The sequence below is a fragment of the Lagenorhynchus albirostris genome, unplaced genomic scaffold (assembly GCF_949774975.1).
Source record: "Lagenorhynchus albirostris unplaced genomic scaffold, mLagAlb1.1 scaffold_257, whole genome shotgun sequence".
NCBI lineage: Eukaryota > Metazoa > Chordata > Mammalia > Artiodactyla > Delphinidae > Lagenorhynchus > Lagenorhynchus albirostris.
The window spans coordinates 36,686-42,685 of NW_026783405.1; the positions used below are offsets into that span (position 1 = coordinate 36,686).

Genomic DNA, 6,000 nt, shown 5'->3' on the forward strand with positions numbered 1-6,000 from the left:
CCTCAGCAGAAGGGAGAGCATGAATTTGGAAAATGGAGAGCTGCTGAGTTTCAGGGAACCAATGAGGCAGGAAAATCATGATAATAATGTTAAGCTCAGTGATGTTTGAGAACCTCTGCCTGTGTGCTGACACTGACAGAGACCAGGAAGCCAGGCGAAGGCGCTATTCCAGTGGAAGGTGAGGAGTTCGGTCTGGCAAGCAAGTGGAGATGTCAAGTAAAAAGTTATAAACACTGGTCTGCGGCTGGAGGGAGGTAAAGATTTGGAACTACCCTCCCCGATGTGCTCAATGAATGAAGCTATCAAGGTGGACAAAACTCCTAAGGAGAGAAGCGGAAGAGAGAAGGCCTGCAAACGAGAGCTTGGGAGTATTTATTTAGGTGGGAAGAGAAGGGTTGATCAGAGAAATGGAAGGAGAACCAGAAGAGTGTGTCACAGATGCAGGAAGAAGGCATACTCTCAAGTGGAGGAGGGTAGGGCTGGGGGCAAATAATAACCACAAAACTTGAGAAGGGTAAGGGCTATGAACAGACATGGCGAGATGGAGTCCAGAGGCTAGGTGGGATAAATCATGCAGGTAGATGGCCTTCAGTGGCAAAGAAGAGAGACCGTTCTCTCCAGTGTAAGAGGTTTATGTCGGTAGAAGGAAAAGTGTTCAGAGAACTGCTATTTACAATGGAACACTGGACTTCCCTGGTGGTCCGGTGGTTAAGACTCCGCGCTTCCAGTGCAGGGGGTGTGGGTTCCATTCCTGGTCAGGGAGCTAAGATCCCATAAGCTGCGTGGAGAAGCCAAAAAAATAATAATACCATGGAAGACTATTTTAGACTCTTGTTTACTTGAAGAACTTAAAAATAACACTATGGCATACCTTGTGTGGATGAAGGTTGTGGTCTCAATGGTGCATTCCCCAAACTCTTCAGTTGGAACTGGGGGGCGTGGTCCAAGAACAGAGTCTATAACCCAGCTACCAGGTCTGTGGACAGAGCTTGGGGAGCAGCAGTCTCGAGGACTCGTGCAGTCCGCCGTCTCCATACACGTGGGGTGGGCGCTGCCGGGCGGGAGCGCGGCACCTGCCTCAGCCGCCACAGAAGGCGGGAGGACAGACATTAAAGCAACTGCTCCGGGACTTCCCTGGCGGTCCAGTGGTTAACGCTCTGAGCTGCTACTGCAGGGGGCGAGGGTTCGATCTGTGGCTGGGGAACTAGGATCTCGCATGCCGCACAGTGTGGGCAGCTGCGTTGTGTAAAGGATGGCATATCGAGTGCCTTCTCTGTGCCTGGTGCCACGGTGAGAGTGGGACGTAGGGTTCCTAATTCAGTTCTCCCATAAATCCTGCCAAGGTTGGAAGGATTTCCTCAAGTACACACCCACGGAAGAGTGCTGCCTTCCATAACTGTGTGAACACATCAGGTAGGTGGACTTTGCATGAAACAATTCATTTCGCACAGTATTTTCAGGGAAAAGTGATTTATTTCCTTACTTAGATGGACAGAGAAGGGGCTGAAAATAAAACCCAAATTGGCCTGGGTTGTGCTGAAACATGTCGGCCTGGAGTTATCCCTACACCCAGATGGAACCTGGAATTAAACTAGACCACGGGGTTGGCTCCTTGAGGCTGGAAGCTGGCCTGTGGGACGTGCAGCCATTCAGAGGGTCCTACCCACCCCCAACTCCCCACCAATCCCTAAGAAATGTGACACAAGTTAAAATGGTACCCACAAGGAAGGCTGTGTGCCCAACATGTGTCTGAGGGCGAATACACTGGTCTATCTGCACTGAGAGCTAAATCTGGTGCGAGAAGGGCCCTACATCCCAGCCTGTCCAAACTCCAGAGCCATCGGAGAGTGTCCACACCTGTAGTATAAATACATTCCCCACTAGCAGATTGACTAAAACACTCAGTCCTCACCTTCAGACCTGCAGATGTCATCATGGAATGGCATTGGGGTCAACCCTTGAGAACATTACATTTGGGGTTTAAAAGATAAATAGAAAAACCAACCTCAGGTGTAGGAAACCATTGATGAATCTAAACTGGCCAGGTTTATGATGCAAATGCACTTCACCTTGCGCATTTAGCCCAAGGCATCTCACACTTTAACGTGCCTATTAGTAACCTGGAGACCTTGTTAATAAACTTTATTTATTTTTTAAACTTTTTAAATTAATTTATTTATTTTGGCTGTGCCGGGTCTCAGTTGTGGCCCATGGGATCTTTAGTTACGGCATGCGGACTCTTAGTTGTGGCATGAATGCAGGATCTACTTCTCCAACCAGGGATCGAACCCGGGCCCCCTGCATTGGGAGCGCGGAATCTTACCCCCTGGACCACCAGGGAAGTCCCTGTAGACCTTGTTAAAATGCAGATTATCATTCAGTAGGTTTGGGAGGGGACCTAGGATTATGCGTTTCTAACGAGCGTCCTGGAGACATCAGTGCTGCTGGTCTGCAGACCATATCTCAAGTACGGAGGCCCTAGAGACCACCTTCCCTCATTTAAAGTTGAGCTCAGATGTCACCTCCCCTTTGTGACTTTTCCTGACATCCTCTCCCTTGCCCAGGCTTAATTTATTTTTAACTCACCTGTGTTTCCAAAGCATCTTATGCATTTGTGCACTGACGCACTACCTCTATGTTGTGATTATTCTCCTTAATCCATGCTTCCCAGCCCTGGTTTAGTCACCTGGGGAGCTGTTGAAAAAAATCTCAGTGCCTGAGCCCATCCCCAGAGTTCCTGGTTTCCTTGTACTCACAACTCTTTTTTTGGTTTTTGTTGTTAATAACATTAACTCTTTTTTAAAGGCTGGTACTAAAGTCTGAAATAAATTTCTCTGGGAGAGTTTTGCATAGTTTGCAAACTGGGTTCCCTGGGATACAAGGGGCTCTCTGGGGGTGCTTCAGGGTCTGCTCTGGGGGAGGACCCTAGGAGATAGGAGAGCAGGAATGAGCAGAGTGTGTGGGGACTGGGCTGTGGACCCAGCCAGAAAGTGAGGGAGGGCACTGAGGAAAAGAAGCCCACCCTTCCTCTTCCCAGCGATCTGTTCATCCCAATCTTGGGCAAACCAACCAGCCCAACAGGGATACTTAACCTACTATGAGCAGGTGTTTTACAGGAACCCAGTCCTTTAATCCTTCCAAGAATCCAGTGAAGTAGGGTTTAAAGGCGGTAAGAGGTAAAGATGGCAAGTTACAGGCCAGAAATGGAACTTTTGGCCCCAAAACCTTTTCACTTTTTACGTTTTCCTCCTATAAAGCTCTGGGGTCCGAGACACAAAGGGCCCAAGGGAAGTTTCCATCTTCTCCTATCAACATTCCTCCCATCAGTCCAGAAGGTACCTAGCCTCCTGGCATGGGTGGAATGGAGGCCGGAGGTGGGAGGGACAGGCAGGCACCACCACCCGCAGAGCTTTGGTTTTCTGCTCTGACATCAGATTTGCCCAAACTGCTGGGAGGAAGATTCCAACTCCAGGTCCTGGTCCTCCGGTTGCCAGACTCTTCTAGCCTCCAGCCTTTATCCAGGTCCTCCTCCCGTCACCTTTCCTCTTCCCCCAGAGAGCACCTCTTCTCCCCCATGTCTGCGCTGCCGTGGCATCGGAAGGGCTGCAGAGTGGAGCATGGCCACGAGCCTCTCTCCTTCCTCCTGTGAGCAGAGAGAGTACACCTGGGTGAAAGCTGTAGCAGAGGATGTAATCACAGAGGTAACAAGCCCTAGAACGTCAGCTCCAGAGAGAAGGGTTTTTGTCTATTTTCTTAGCTGCTGTATCTCAGGGTACATAACAGTGTTTGGCACATGTTAGATGCTCAGTAAGTAGTGACAGAAGGAATTAATGAAAGCTACTGGTTTTTTTGTTATCGTTTTTTTTCTTTAATTGAAGTATAGTTGATTTACAATGTTGTGTTAGTTTCTGCTATATAGCAAAGTGATTTTGTTATACATAAAAAATATGAACGGTTCACAAATTTGCTTGTCATCCTTGAGCAGGGGCCATGCTAATCTTCTCTGTATTGTTCTGATTTTAGTATACAGTATGTGCTGCTGAAGCGACACGAAAGCTACCGTTTGTAAGTACCCACTATGCTCTAGATGCTGTGCTACACACAGATGATGGTCATTTTTCTCTCCAAAAACCTTAGGCTTTTGCATTTGTTTAATTTTAATTTCACTGTTTTCCTTGATTATTTTCTTTTTTTAATTGAGATGTTGGAGAAGCAGGAGACAGTTGTGCCTCACCTATTGCAAAAATGTAACAATAAACTTCCTCAAACTAAGATATTCTTCATAGTTACACTGTTTACACATAAGGACACAGGTATATTTTTTACAGAAAATTTTTTTTAACTCTCCTGTTTGTAGAGAAATTGTTTCAAAGATATTGCCTTATAGCTTTGCAATTAGAAAAAAAGATGATTTACTTACGTCATGTCATTTACTCTTACCTGTTGCAATATCTTATTCCTGTTCAATATGCAGGCAGGAAACTAGAGATTAAGTGAATGCATTTTGCCAGCTGTGTGCCCTTGAGTAATCTACTACTCTCTCTGAGTTTTAGTTTCTCTATCTGAAAAAAAAGAAGGTGATAATTTTGGCCTCTTAGGATGGATGTGAGGACTGAGTTAAAGTGTCTGAAGTACTCAGCCCAGTGCTGGGCCCAGAAAAATAAGAAGTAGACAAAGGAGAGGAGAAGGAAGAAGGAAGAGAAGGAAAGGAGAGGGAAGAAGGGGAGGAAGAGCATTGCCAACTTTTAACTTTGCTAGATGAAAACATTTAAAACCACCCCACAGGGCTTCCCTGGTGGCGCGGTGGTTGAGAGTCTGCCTGCCGATGCAGGGGACACGGTTCGTGCCCCGGTCCGGGAAGATCCCATGTGCCGCGGAGCGGCTGGGCCCGTGAGCCATGGCCGCAGAGCCTGCGCGTTCGGAGCCTGTGCTCCGCAACGGGAGAGGCCACACGGAGCTTTTGGGGACCACCTTTCTAGGGGGATGTCTCGCCCTTCATTTTGCAGATAAAAAGACCCAGAGAGGTTGAGTAACAGGCATCATGTGGGACAGCTAGTTTTTAAAGGAAAAGTGCCTGCCCAGATATCCTCTTCTGCTGGTTATAGAATTCAAATTAGTTAATATGCATCAAATTACATGAAGTTGGTGACAGCACGTGACCTGGGTTGAGACTTGTCACTTTGGCTACAGATTTCATCCTCTCAGCCCTCTGACCCAGGGGGACACCTGTGAACACCCAGACTGCACAGGTTCTCCCTGAAGTTGGAATATGATGGCCCACCTCTCAGGATTCTTCACTGAATCATGCTTTTCACTGAGCATCGTAGAGTATATTTCTGGCCTCAGGAGAAGTCCTTTGAAAAAATTTGCTTGATGTCACTGAATGCCATCCAGGTTGATGCATTTGCTTTCAGTGACTTGCTGAATGTCATCTGTCTCAGTTTCAATTAGACTCAGCTACGAGCGACAGAACATGGGCTTAAGAAGAAAGAAGTCTGGAAGTGGCAGTCCAGCGTGGTATAGCAACTCTGCTCTATGCAGTCCTCAGGGACTGAAAACTCAGGCTCCTCCCAGCTCACAGCATGTGGCCCTAGAGTGTGACCCTTGACCTCATGATCTAAGATGGTGGCAAGAGCTTTAGCCATCTTTTCTGCCACTGGAGAAGCAGGAAGCTTAAGGGGATAAAGGAGAAAAAGGGCATGCTGGCTAGCTTTCAAGGAAAGTTCCAGGAGGCTGCCACACACTTTCCATTGGCCAGAACTTGGTCCCTTGGTCACATCCACCTGCAGAGAATGCTGGGAAATGTACTTATTCTGAATAGACATATACCTAGCCCCAAACAGGGAAGTCTGGAAGAAAGGGAAAGCATAGAGCGTAGGAAAGAGCAGTTCCTGCCATACTAGGCAAGAGCACACCCACTGGTTTCCAGTAAGCACCAGCTGAGAATTGTGAGGAAGCTCATATCTGAGAACAAAATATTTAGCCTTTGCCTTCTCCCTC

General features: G+C 47.4%; 1 pseudogene; it reads right to left on the bottom strand.

The window, feature by feature from the left end:
* Positions 1 to 3,940: 3,940 nt before the first annotated feature.
* LOC132514333 (U6 spliceosomal RNA) lies at positions 3,941 to 4,041 on the bottom strand (annotated as a pseudogene).
* Between the last annotated feature and the right edge of the window lie 1,959 nt (positions 4,042 to 6,000).